Raw genomic sequence first — 15,381 nt, forward strand, 5'->3', positions numbered from 1 at the left:
GAGCCATATGTGCCATAGTTGGCCCAGATGAGGCATGGATATGTATGCTATCTGGGAATTGTTGTAATTGTTACATGCAATGGTGTGATTCATTGGCTAAAAAAGAAAGCAAAACACAAAATAAACGAAGTAAAGATGAATTTGATGCCAGCATTGTTATTTTTTCAAGGTTTCTATAGATATCGACTTGCGATATATTGTTACAGAGAATTATTTTGCCCACGATAACCATATTGTGAAAAATCTGATATTGTGACAGCCCTTTGGAGCTAAACTTTGCAGGAGGGTAGATCTCCAGCAACAGGATTGGGCACCCTGGTCTACAGGGTTGTGCTGAGCAGTCACAAATTTTTCCCACTCAGTCCGTGATGAAGCTACTGTAATGCAAATTATTTATTCTGCGGTATATTCACAACACTATTCAAAACATTTGACTCAAAGCTGAAAACTGAAGGCTACTAATCTTATGTTTTGCATGCATCAAGTTTTCAATAAAAGTCAATAATCAAATGAGAATAAGAAATTAGAGTATAAGAACTTTTAATTCATAATGCTTCAAATTCACTGTATACACAATTAGGCATTACTACAGGTTTACAGTTTGTGATTTACAAATCAATACAGATGAGCTGATCAGCCAGGCATATGTATAAGAGTGTATCTGCAATTATTCACTTTTGACTATACAAATTTTACCTCTATTAAAATTTATTTTAATAACCACCAATCAAAATACTATGTATGAGATGTAATTAATGTTACTTTGAAATATTTATTCATTTGAATTTTGTTACTTGTCCATAAAACCAATTCACCATAACATTTACGGTATTTGCCTTTACCACAACAATTTTGCTTAGCATAAATTACTAATGGCATTGCTAACAACTTTTCAACAAAAATCTCTTAATATTCACATTCAGATTCTTGCCATGTCCTTTTATTAAAACATCTAATAACCATTTAAATTCGTTAAATTAAAAGATATTTGAGTTCTTCAAAGTTCTATTCAGTTCTATTCAAAGTTCAAAATAAGAACAATTGATAAATCATTTAGGATGTGACTTTACAAGAAAAGTAAGCTATAAAGTTCTGTATTGTATTTATTTATTGTATTTAAGTGAATCAGGATGAAAAAAAAATTGTTGTCTTTAGGTAATATTTAGAAACTGCAGTTGTGACTTGTTAAGTTTATTGATCTTTGGGAATAAAATCATATACAGTAAATAGTAAATGGCCAACAAATGAATTGTAGTTATTTTCATTATCAACGATCCATGAATTCTCACTGAGACGCACATAGACCTGATCTCCTTCCTCTAGAATCAAAGAGATTGAATTAGAAGCTGATTCATAGCGGTCACCTTGAGGTTCATTGTAAAGAGTCACGATCTGTTGATCATTTTTAAAGAGTCTTAGATCCATGAATATATTTGACTGGTGAAGTGCAGAGACCATGAAGAAATAGACACCTTTAACAGGTGCTGTGAAGATACCTGTAAAACATACACAGCAAAAATTAAGAGTGTTGCTTTTCATGCTCATATAATTAGGCCGATTGTTTTGACAAAATGTAGTTTGAGACTGTGATAAAAACATTGATTCAGGTTCAGTAAAAAAGTACACATAGCCTACCAGTGGTTGGGTTATAAGCTCTTCTCACATTTACAAAGACATAATCGTAAACCACTGTGACTGGTTCGTAGAAGGGTCCAAAGTCATGTCCAAGTGTGGCAGCAAATGCCACTTTATATTCTGAGTGAAAGAAATCATGTTTTGTTAAAAAAAAATATATATATATCACACAAACATCTGTATAATATTAAAATTGCACATTATACATCACAAAATTTATTTAATATCTATCCATTAGTTATAATTTATGCAATCTGTCAGGTCAAATAGGTCCTTCTGCCGGCTTCTCATTGTGAACTTTGAGAAACTGTGATTCACTTCTAGTGAGAGAGTCAGCACAATTCACTTCTCTCTACTGTGCTGAAGATTAAGAGATTTAATTTATTATGAATTTACACAGAAAAAAAGAAAATAGTTCTCCATTCAAAATCAGTGCAAGTGCAAAAAAGGGAATCAGCAATGCTTGTGGTAAAGGGAGCTTTAATAAATTCTAAAAATGACCAGGGTATAAAAATGAAGGGTATAAAACATAAAAAATGCATGACCGTTTCAAGAAAACATTGCCATACTCGCACAATGAAAATGAACAACAGGTGACAGGCTCCACTCAAGATGTCAAACTAATTGGTTAAAAGGTTAATAATCAAGATGAAACAATCACCCAATCAGAAAACATCCTCATCAAATTGGCATGTTTTACCCATTTTATACATCATAAGGAATGAACTCATCATCAAAAAGGTCAGTGAATCTCAGCTCTGCCAGCTCAGTGTAGATCCCTTTGAAAAAGTGTTGGTGAAACTCACCGTGAGTCAAAACATCACCGAATTCCTCCGCTTTCAAATGCTCAGTCCAATCAGTCAGTTCTACATCCTCTTCTGGCTGTACGTCAGAGACACAGGCACAGCTGAACACGAGAAGCAGCAGCGGATACAGGTTGGTACAGGGCACCATTAAGGTTTTACAATCACACTACCCAAACAAAATTCTTGGAGTACAGTAAGTGCACTTGAATACACCGGTGTTTTAGCTTATAGAAATTCCTGCACCTCCTTATATAGTCTTGGTGGATTGGTGTTTAACTCGTGACAACCATTCAATGAGGAAGGGATGTAATTTTTTTTTTCAACATAATCAGTAAATGAAACAAACAAAAACACAGCATATATCAAACAGATTAAAAAGATAGAACAACACCTATTAATGAATAAAAACGGTTAGTTATATTGCTTGTGTGAATCTTGTCAAAAAAGATCTCAGGCATAAAAAAGGAATATAAAATATCACATTGCAGATAATCAGTAAATGAAAAAAGGCATATATGGGTGTTTCTGCAACTGCAACTTAAACTTATATGGAAAAGATACATAAAAATGAATGAAAATTGTTAGTTACGTACGTTGTTTGTGTGAACCTTATTAAAAATATCTCAGGCAAACATAAAGCAGCATTTGCTGTCTTCTCACAGGAGAAATGGTATTCAGATGTCAACTACAGGTGTTAAAACATGAACTTAAATGTGTATTGTTTTGTCTTTTCAAATTCAATTCCAAATTGACAGTTAGAAATGCCACCATTAGGATATTTCTCCATAAACACAAACAACCCCAAAAAGTTTTTTTGTTTTGTTAATGGAGTATTGTAAGTTTAGCTTTTTAAAACATTAAACCTCAACTACAACTGTATTAATTGTTTTTGATCATTTAGACAATCATAGTGATAAGGCAGACCATGATACTGGAAATTCAGATTTCTAGGTATCACACTGTACATTTATGTGACCTGTTTAAATAACAAACTTGTCTCACTCTTCTGCATGCATCCAGTCTGTCCTGAACAGATTTTTTTTAATTTTTTTTTTACCTTAACCTCTTGAGACCCAGGAAAAAAAGTTCTAGAATATTCCCTTACGAAAAAGATGTTTATTCAAGTGTGCTATTAGTAATTCTTTTAAACTTAAAATAAGAAATTATACTTTCAGTCTGCTTTTTATGTATACTTCTCATAAGTATACTTTATGTACTTCTCAGAAATATACTTAACATTGCACTTAAGTATACTTGACTTCTGCCAGAAAAGTCTATTTTGGCCTATACTTGTAGGCTACTCAATCTTTTGACCGAGATATACTTAAAATAATAATTACGTATTCTACTTGGCTTGTAGTTGTGTTTACACTTTTTGTCTTAGAAACTTACATTGTTTGAAAATATTGATTTATAAAGAAAACAAATATGATCCTTATTCTGAGTATTCTAAGTATACTTGGCTTGTAGTTGTGTTTACTCTTTTTGATTGAGTAGCCTATTAAATACCTTTTTACAATCACACTTTTTACAATCACACTACCCAAACAAAATTCTTGGAGTACAGTAAGTACACTTGAATGCACAGGTGTTTTAGCTACAGAAATTCCTGCACCTCCTTATCTTGGTGGATTGGTGTTTCACTTGTGACAACCATTCAATGAGGAAGGGATGTAAAAAAATGTCAACATAATCAGTAAATGGAAAAAAAACACACAAAAAAACAGCATATCTTACAGATTAAAAAGATAGAACAACCCCTATTAATGAATAAAAATGGTTAGTTATATTGCTTGTGTGAACCTTGTCAAAAAAGATAAAATGGCATAAAAAATGTTGTTTACTCTTTTTGATTGAGTAGCCTATTAAATACCTTTTTTCACATAGGTTTACATACTATGGCAAGCCGTTTTAACATTTAATCATTTAAACCGACTAGTCTCTATTTTCATGCTACTAGTACTTATTTTTTAGATACTAGTATCTATTCCATTAAGTACTAGTACTTATTCATTAGCTACTAGTGCTTATTCTTTAGGTACTAGTGCCTATTCTTTAGATACTAGTGCTTATTCTTTAGGTACTAGTACTTATTCAATAGATACTAGTACTTATTCATTAGATACTAGTACCTATTAAATAGATACTAGTACTTAATCATTAGATACTAGTACTTATTCATTAGATACTAGTTCTTATTTATTAGATACTAGTACTTATTCATTAGTTACTAGTACTTATTATTAGATACTAGTACTTATTCATTAGATACTAGTACCTATTAAATAGATACTAGTACTTATTCATTAGATACTAGTACTTATTCCAATAGTGACTAGTAACTATTCTTTTGTTACTAGTAACAAATACATTTTTTTTGCCATTGACTTCTATGGGGATCTGTCATTCAGATATCAACTATTCAGTTCTGACTAGTATGTATTCCAATTGTGACTAGTACATATATATTAGATACTAGTAGTTATTTATTAGGTAGTACTTATTTTTTAGATACTAGTACCTATTACTAGATACTAGTATGTATTCAATAAATACTAGTACTAAATCATTAGATACTAGTACCTATTAAATAGATACTAGTACTTATTCATTAGATACTAGTACTTATTCAATAGATACTAGTACTTATTCATTAGATACTAGTACTTATTCATTAGATACTAGTACCTATTAATTAGATACTAGTACTTATAAATTAGCTACTAGTACTTATTCAATAGATACTAGTAAATATTTATTAGATACTAGTATTTATTCCAAATGTTACTAGTAAGATTTTTTATTTTACTAGTAAGATTTTTAATTGAACTATCCAGTGGCCGTTCTGACTAGTCATAACATAAGACGAGTAAAAAAGCAGTTGTGACTAGTAAAATAAAAAATCTTACTAGTAACATTCTGAATAAATACTAGTATCTAATAAATAGGTACTAGTATCTATTGAATAAGTACTAGTAGCTAATTTATAAGTACTAGTATCTAATTAATAGGTACTAGTATCTAATGAATAAGTACTAGTATCTAATGAATAAGTACTAGTATCTTTTGAATAAGTACTAGTATCTAATGAATAAGTACTAGTATCTATTTAATAGGTACTAGTATCTATTTAATAGGTACTAGTATCTAATGACTTAGTACTAGTGTTTATTGAATACATACTAGTATCTAGTAATAGTTACTAGTATCTAAAAAATAAGTACTAGTACCTAATAAGTAACTACTAGTATCTAATATATATGTACTAGTCACAATTGGAATACATACTAGTCAGAACTGAATAGTTGATATCTGAATGACAGATCCCCATAGAAGTCAATGGCAAAAAAAAAATATTTGTTACTAGTAACAAAAGAATAGTTACTAGTCACTATTGGAATAAGTACTAGTATCTAATGAATAAGTACTAGTATCTATTTAATAGGTACTAGTATCTAATGAATAAGTATATGGCAAGCCGTTTTAACATTTAATAATTTAAACCGACTAGTCTCTATTTTCATGCTACTAGTACTTATTTTTTAGATACTAGTATCTATTCCATTAAGTACTAGTACTTATTCATTAGCTACTAGTGCTTATTCTTTAGGTACTAGTGCCTATTCTTTAGATACTAGTGCTTATTCTTTAGGTACTAGTACTTATTCAATAGATACTAGTACTTATTCATTAGATACTAGTACCTATTAAATAGATACTAGTACTTAATCATTAGATACTAGTACTTATTCATTAGATACTAGTTCTTATTTATTAGATACTAGTACTTATTCATTAGTTACTAGTACTTATTATTAGATACCAGTACATATTATGGCAAGCCGTTTTAACATTTAATCATTTAAACCGACTAGTCTCTATTTTCATGCTACTAGTACTTATTTTTTAGATACTAGTATCTATTCCATTAAGTACTAGTACTTATTCATTAGCTACTAGTGCTTATTCTTTAGGTACTAGTGCCTATTCTTTAGATACTAGTGCTTATTCTTTAGGTACTAGTACTTATTCAATAGATACTAGTACTTATTCATTAGATACTAGTACCTATTAAATAGATACTAGTACTTAATCATTAGATACTAGTACTTATTCATTAGATACTAGTTCTTATTTATTAGATACTAGTACTTATTCATTAGTTACTAGTACTTATTATTAGATACTAGTACTTATTCATTAGATACTAGTACCTATTAAATAGATACTAGTACTTATTCATTAGATACTAGTACTTATTCCAATAGTGACTAGTAACTATTCTTTTGTTACTAGTAACAAATACATTTTTTTGCCATTGACTTCTATGGGGATCTGTCATTCAGATATCAACTATTCAGTTCTGACTAGTATGTATTCCAATTGTGACTAGTACATATATATTAGATACTAGTAGTTATTTATTAGGTACTAGTACTTATTTTTTAGATACTAGTATCTATTACTAGATACTAGTATGTATTCAATAAATACTAGTACTAAATCATTAGATACTAGTACCTATTAAATAGATACTAGTACTTATTCATTAGATACTAGTACTTATTCAATAGATACTAGTACTTATTCATTAGATACTAGTACTTATTCATTAGATACTAGTACTTATTCATTAGATACTAGTACCTATTAACTAGTACTTATAAATTAGCTACTAGTACTTATTCAATAGATACTAGTAACTATTTATTAGATACTAGTATTTATTCCAAATGTTACTAGTAAGATTTTTTATTTTACTAGTAAGATTTTTAATTGAACTATCCAGTGGCCGTTCTGACTAGTCATAACATAAGACGAGTAAAAAAGCAGTTGTGACTAGTAAAATAAAAAATCTTACTAGAAACATTCTGAATAAATACTAGTATCTAATAAATAGGTACTAGTATCTATTGAATAAGTACTAGTAGCTAATTTATAAGTACTAGTATCTAATTAATAGGTACTAGTATCTAATGAATAAGTACTAGTATCTAATGAATAAGTACTAGTATCTAATGAATAAGTACTAGTATCTAATGAATAAGTACTAGTATCTATTTAATAGGTACTAGTATCTATTTAATAGGTACTAGTATCTATTTAATAGGTACTAGTATCTAATGACTTAGTACTAGTGTTTATTGAATACATACTAGTATCTAGTAATAGTTACTAGTATCTAAAAAATAAGTACTAGTACCTAATAAATAACTACTAGTATCTAATATATATGTACTAGTCACAATTGGAATACATACTAGTCAGAACTGAATAGTTGATATCTGAATGACAGATCCCCATAGAAGTCAATGGCAAAAAAAAATATTTGTTACTAGTAACAAAAGAATAGTTACTAGTCACTATTGGAATAAGTACTAGTATCTAATGAATAAGTACTAGTATCTATTTAATAGGTACTAGTATCTAATGAATAAGTACTAGTATCTAATAATAAGTACTAGTAACTAATGAATAAGTACTAGTATCTAATAAATAAGAACTAGTATCTAATGATTAAGTACTAGTATCTAATGATTAAGTACTAGTATCTATTTAATAGGTACTAGTATCTAATGAATAAGTACTAGTATCTAATGAATAAGTACTAGTATCTATTGAATAAGTACTATTACCTAAAGAATAAGCACTAGTATCTAAAGAATAGGCACTAGTACCTAAAGAATAAGCACTAGTAGCTAATGAATAAGTACTAGTACTTAATGGAATAGATACTAGTATCTAAAAAATAAGTACTAGTAGCATGAAAATAGAGACTAGTCGGTTTAAATGATTAAATGTTAAAACGGCTTGCCATATACATACTCTGTTAGAAACTTACATTGTTTGCAAATATTGATTTATAAAGAAAACAAATATGATGCTAATTCTGAGTATCTGATTTTTTTGTGTGGGAATATATATATATTTTTTTTTTTATAGGATTTACTCTGAATTTACTTTACATTGTAAAGGATTTACTTTTACTTCATTGTGTAGATATCTGACATTATTTGAGAGAATACGCTATAGCGTCGTGGAGATATAGCCTTGCATTCAATTTAGCGTGCTCATCATCAAATCCCTTTGTGTGTTATTTGAGAACGGTTGAGTTTATCAAAAAGCTTTTGATAACTTTTTGCCAACATGACCTGTGTTGATCTAATTCGATTTTCATGAAAATCGGACGAACCGTCTAGGAGGAGTTCAAAAAGTAGATTTGTGCCGGGAAAATCTGCCGGGAAAATTTTCATGATGAAAAATTGTCATGATACAATCAAATCGTCTTGAGCCAAAGAATCAGAGGAAAATTCAGAAGAAAACCGTGCCATTCGGTGCTTGGCCCCTAATAAAAAAACTCATGGATACAATTGGTGCAATTGTATCTTCGGTGATTGGCCCCTAATGGATACAAGCACCATTCGGGGCTTGGCCCCTAATTAGAGCCATAACCAGGCCGGAGAGGTGTGAATTTGTGCAGAGAAGACTGAAACTGAATGGGGCAGTTTGCACCACAAAACAATACACTGAATGGATGCTTAGAAAATGACAATAAACATCAGTTAGCATTTTAGAGTCTTCTAAAAGAAAAAAGATCACATGATCTTGAAAAACATTTTATAAAACTCAGTTTTAGACTTATCATCTTCAGATTTGAAATATAACATGGTCAGGCATGTGACTTTAGCTGCAGTGCATTTCTAGATTAAAACAATGCAAACTTAAATTGTATTCTCATAAAGATATTTCATAAAAATAAATTTCTAATAACTTTATTTATTGCCATAAAGTACTGTAATGTATTTATTGTCATCCTTTTAGTGAATCAGGACTAAAGCTGAAAGTTTTTTTTTTATGTTATATTTAGCACCTGTGGTTAAGACTTGTTAAAAAGTACATTGGTACAAAAAGTACTACCTAATGGAATTTTTTTTTTAATTGTGTGGTAGAAATTCCCTCTTTGCACCTTACTTAGGTTACCTTGGTGCCTCTGTGGTGTCCCAGACATCTGAGATTGGCACGATTCTAAAGCAGGGAACCGGAAATTATTTACATGGCATGTCTATCTACTCCAGATCATACATGATCCCAATCACAAATATTATTCTCAGGTGGTTCCTTCTCTAAAAGTGTTTGCCCCCCAGACACCTCAGATTGGCTTCGTCAGACAGCGTCCCACCCCCATATGGACACTATCATTTGGGAACTGGAAATTAGGATCTCTACTTGCGTGCTGCACATCAGTTACCAGAGAAGACTCCAGACAATGCCTTTGATATGCTTTAATCATGGCTGGGAGTATCTCAGACAAATCAGAGAAAACTTACCGGCAAAAGGATGACAACAGTTTACATGAGCAAAGATAGCGTAATATGATTATATCATTTTTCCTCGAATTTACTTGGCTCTTCAAATGCAATTTCGCAATCTCCATCCTCTGTTACAAGGCAAAAGTTAACTATGAAATTTGATTAGCTCAGCTTGTTGCTCAAGTTATAAGGGTTAAATGTAATATTCATACAGCAGTCTAATACTTGTTCCCTCCATCTACAACAGTTATTTTTCCACACTAACTTTCACCAGGCCTGCATCTTGTCCTTAAAAGCATATTTATTATGCATATGAAAACATTCCAGAATACAATTTTAGTCTTGAAAAAGAAATGTTAATTTTGACTTGAAGCTCCATGAATTTAGTAAGATTGTCAAAGAGGAAAAAGTAAATGGCCAACAAATGAATTGTGGTGGCTGTAATTATCAAAGACCCATGAAGTCTCCCGGAGACGCACACAGACACAATCTCCTTTCTCTAAATTCAAAGAGATTGAATTAGCCGTTGATTCATAGCGGTCACCTAGAGGATGATTGAAAACAATTACCATCTGTTCTCCATTTTTAAAGAGCCCTAAATTCAGAACTTTCGATGAGCGGTTATGTCCAGAGAAACTGAAGAAATAGGCTCCTTTTACAGGTGCTGTGAAGATACCTGTAATAGTTCAATAAACAGTGATCTTTTAAATAATTACACTGCTCATTTTGACAAAATGTAGTTTTCAGTGTGATTATAAAACATTGATATAGGTTATAAGAATACATACCAGTGGTTGGGTTGTAAGCTCCTCCTTCATTCAAATAGACATTATTGTAAACCAGTGTGACTGGTGTGTTGAAGGGTCCAAAGTCACCTGTTGATCCAAGTGTGGCACCAAATGCCACTTTATGTTCTGTGTGAATCAGATCATGTTTTGTAAAACAAAAAACAAAACAAAAAACAACACTAATCACACAAACTGTATAGAAAAATATAATATAATAATGCTTACACATTTTGCTGGCTAGGTAATTTTATGCTAAAGCATGGTTTCTGAATACACTTTGAACTTTTGTCAATGACAACAAATGTTTCATTTATCTCTTCTGCAGGACTGAATGCTTCTTAAAGGGATAGTTCACTTTGAAATTAAATTTTGGTATGTTTTAGCTTACCTCAAGGGCATCCAAGATGTAGGTGTCTTTTTCCGCAGTAGTTTAAATTTTGATATTTTTAGGTCAAACCGTTCTTGTCTGTCAGTCATATAATATTTATATATATTTATGTTTTCCTCTCTTCTCTGCCCAGTGTGTTTTGTGTTTCCAGTCTCTTTTGCCATTTTGTTAAGTTTGGGATCCCTGTTTGTTTTTTTTTTATTTTTTTATTTTGCTTATGTTTTTCTCTTCTGCCCAGTTGTGTTGCGTTTGCTTGTTTGCCCCCCAGAACTCACCTGTCTTGGACATCTCGCCTGGTTTTGACCATCTGATCTGGTTCTGGTTTTGGAGTCTAGATGTCGCATTGGCTACGGTTAGCCAATGCGACATCTAGTGTATATATCTATACCCGCCCGCGCTCTCAGATCACTTGGACGTGGCTGTGTTCAAGAGGTAAAAACGATATAAATACTGTTCTTTTTCTCACACAAACCGCTCGTTTCGTGTCTTGGGCCATCAATGTGTACTTACGATGGGGAATTGTTTAATTTGGACGATGGGGAATTGTTTTAATTTGGACTCTGTGCATGCTCTTTGAGACAGTGACCATCGACCTGCATTATATGACTGACAGACAAGAACGGTTTGACCTAAAAATATCAATTGAAACTACTGCGGAAAAAAAGACACCTACATCTTGGATGCCCTTGAGGTAAGCTAAAACATACCAAAATTTAATTTCAAAGTGAACTATCCCTTTAAGGTGTTAGCACTAGTAGTAATGGACTGAAAATTTCCTTTAGTACAGTTGTGATTCATCGTAGAAATGGTTGATTTGGTTAATAGCTTGGAACTTAGAATAGTTTTTATTTTATTTTTAAATATAGAGAAACCGCACCAATTGGATCACCCTTTATGGATCCATGTATGTTCTGAGGGCATTTCAAGGCCAGGCTGAGGCTATCTAACTGAGAGTTTCCTCTGATTTTTACTTGTATTTAAAAAACTGTTTAGTGTTTTACAAGTATAGGCTGACAGAAATGATAAGAACAGGCAGGAATGTGTTACCGTTTTTCCTGAGCTGTTGCAGTTGTTCCTCGGTGACCTCCAGTCTGTTCTTCAGAGAACTCACAGTGGATTTCAGCTCTGCCAGCTCAGACTGAATCCCTGTGAGAACTTCCTTCTGGACCTCAGACATACTAGCACAGCTAAAAAAAGAAGCAGATACATAATGGTACAGGGCATTGTTACCTGTCACTATCACATAACCTGAATAGCTGTGGACTAAATGAGTGTGAAAATTGAACTCTCCTCGACTGTGCACTATCAATTTGTCATTAACCTACTTGAATGGTATGCAACTTAAGACTGGAGTAATGGCTGCAGAAAATTCAGCATTGCCATCACATGAATAAATTACTTTTTAAAATACATTAAAACAGATAACATTGATTTTTAAAATGTAATAATATTTCAATCACTTTTTCTTTACAGTATTTTTGATCCAATAAAGGTAGCCTTGGTGAGCATCTTAAAAAAAAAAAATTATTTCACACATTTCACACCAGCATTATATCATAATTGCTAATATGCTCAGATAATTGCAGTTCATTTAGCCATACGACATAAGAGAACATACCAGTGGTTGGATTTTCCTTGCAGGTGTGTCTTTGTAAACCAGTATTCACTTGGTTTATAGATTTCCGAGAAGTGCAACTGTTACAAGAAAAAATAGAAAGCCAGCTGATACTGACTTGATACTTTAGAACAGGTGGGTTAATTTTTAATTCACAATGTAATCAGATGGAGTAAAGGTTATGCTCTGAACCAACCATGGGCAATAGGCAGAGGGTAAGTCAAACAGGCTGGAATAGAAATCCAGATTAGCAAATAATATCCAGTCATGAGACGAGAGTCAAGGTCAGATGAACAGATAGATCAAACAAGAGGCAGACAGTATCAGAGAAATCCAAGCTCATGTTCAAAATCAGGCTGATAGTCAGAACAGCCAGACCAAGCAGGCAAGCAGACTCCAAAACCAGAACCAGATCAGATGGTCAAAACCAGGAGAGATGTCCAAGACAGGTGAGTTCTGGGGGGCAAACAAGCAAACGCAACACAACTGGGCAGAAGAGAAAAACATAAGCAAAATAAAAAAAATAAAACAAAACAAACAGGGATCCCAAACTTAACAAAATGGCAAAAGAGACCGGAAACACAAAACACACTGGCAGAGAAGAGAGGAAAACATAAATATATATAAAAGTTTATATATATATATACATATATACACATATACATATTTTTATATATATATCACTGATTCTTGAGAGTCGGGACAAAACATGTCCCACATAGAAAAGTCTAATTTATAGCAAAAATTAAGAAATTCATCATGATTGACATACTTACAAAGTTAAATCTAAAGGAATTGTATATACCTATCTGATTTTTAGAATAAACTTTTTTATCTTTTTGGGGAAAATTTGTTTAAATGTATGGTCTGTGGTTAGAAGGTCCATGTTATTGCACTTGTCCTCAGCAAGAGGTCACAATATTAACCATCCCAAAAAACTTTAAAAAAGCTCTACAATTGTGAAAACATATATATCAAATAAAAAATAAGGGGTAGAAATATAAAAAACAATGCATGAAGTGAACATCAAACAATATTTTCCATAAAAATCTGCCTATTAAAGTTGTGTCCTCAGTTTCTGTCAACTCCATCAGATTTTTTCATAAAGCTCTTTAAATCAGGAAATAGCATGGTCAGCTATATCCCTGAGGACCCCTTTTCATCTCCCTGCCTGTGGTGAATGCAGCACTACCACACATGCTCTGGTACATTTTACATTTTTTTTTTCATTTTAGACAAACAATGTCAATATTTCTATGGTCACAGCTGCACCATGTCAATACCATCTTTCTGTTAAGATACTTTTTTTAAACTATAGTGGATTGAATTTAAGCATTTTAGTGAGGTTATTGGGACAGCTAGCAACTGAGGAAAAACTACCTAGCTGCAGTGTACAATACATGTTTTGGCGGGAAAATACATGCCCTTACGTCAACTCCGTCAGGTTCTATGTCTGACGGAGTTGACCTGTAAGCTGACGGAGTTGACAAATCCACCAATAACCTCTTAATGTGCGAATATAATATTATTTGTGAATATAGTGAAGGGTTAAACTGTTATTTCAGGGTTTTATTTACACATAAATGTACATACATGAATGAATGAATGAATGAGGCATTTATATAGCGCTTTCATATGTACTACTGTACACCCAAAGCGCTTTACAATCATATCAGGGGATCTCTCCTCAACCACCACCAGTGTGCAGCATCCACTTGGATGATGCGACGGCAGCCACAGTACAACGGCGCCAGTGCGCTCACCACACACCAGCTATAGGTGGAGAGGAGAGAGAGTGATAGAGCCAATTCAATGGAAGCATGCATTACATTATTTAACCATACGCATCTGACTTGTAGATAATGGGTAATGGTCTGCTTATTATTGTGTAACTTTGCCAGCACTTTAATATATTTATATATGTAGAGACAGAGATAGAGAAATGAGAAGCCAGTGTAGGGCTGGGCGATATGGCCCAAAAAAATTATCACGATAATTTTTTTCATAATATCACGATAAATGTCAAATCTTTATTTCTTTAAAGTTTAAAGGCAGATTTTTGCTCCTAAGTGAAAGTTGTAGAAAACAGAGTGTTAATTGTGGTTTTAAACTACTCTTTATTGTCAGAACATATCATGAAAAACAGGTGAACATTTCACAAATCTGAGGTAAAACTGTAACGGTCACCAGCTGGAGTGCCCTTGAGAGCCACCAGAGGGCACTCCACATAAGACTATTATCACTCACACGCTACATTTCCCAGAACTCACTGCCCGGACTCATTATCATTGATTGCATTCACCTGTATCTTATTACCCTGTTAGTCTCAGCCTATTTATACCTTGTACATTCATTCATTCCCTGCGAAGTCTTGTTTGTGTTACACTGCATTTCTGAGCATTCTCCTGGTTTTCTTGTCTCTTGGTTTTGGATATCTTGCCCTGTTCCCTGGATTACTCTCTTGCCTCTGGTCCCTGCCTGTGTTTGTTTGTTTGTTTGTTTGTTTTGACTGCCTGTCTGTGTATGACTCTTGCCTGTACATTGGATTACGCCTCTGGATTGCCCTCAAATAAAGCTGCTATTGGATCCACCTTCGAGTCTCGGAGCAGTTCGTAACAAAAACATTCAAACATTTTTTGTCAACACCGTCAGTTTTTCGTCAACACCGTTAGATCTTCGTCAACAGCGTTGTATGTATGTTTTTGTAAATTTTTTTGGGGGAAAAAATATTCTTCCTTCAGTTTATGTTGTTTTTGTAATAAAGGACCATCTGATCTACGTCCTCTTATGTTTTAGTTATTTAAGGATTTTGTTTTTACAATATTGAAATTAAAATCAA

At 32.6% G+C, this 15,381-nt stretch overlaps 2 long non-coding RNA genes across 2 annotated transcripts; both read right to left on the reverse strand.

Moving 5' to 3' along the window:
- Positions 1–523: 523 nt before the first annotated feature.
- On the reverse strand, positions 524–2,675 carry LOC309501557. The gene is made up of 3 exons (XR_014206898.1): positions 2,442–2,675; positions 1,636–1,755; positions 524–1,496 (listed from the first exon to the last, which is right to left on the reverse strand). It is a non-coding gene; the product is annotated as an uncharacterized lncRNA (long non-coding RNA).
- A 10,564-nt stretch (positions 2,676–13,239) lies between these two features.
- On the reverse strand, positions 13,240–14,090 carry LOC309501598. The gene is made up of 2 exons (XR_014206951.1): positions 14,046–14,090; positions 13,240–13,977 (listed from the first exon to the last, which is right to left on the reverse strand). It is a non-coding gene; the product is annotated as an uncharacterized lncRNA (long non-coding RNA).
- Between the last annotated feature and the right edge of the window lie 1,291 nt (positions 14,091–15,381).

This window comes from Leuciscus leuciscus, assembly GCF_965113295.1.
Source record: "Leuciscus leuciscus genome assembly, chromosome: 6".
Taxonomy (NCBI): Eukaryota; Metazoa; Chordata; class Actinopteri; order Cypriniformes; family Leuciscidae; genus Leuciscus; species Leuciscus leuciscus.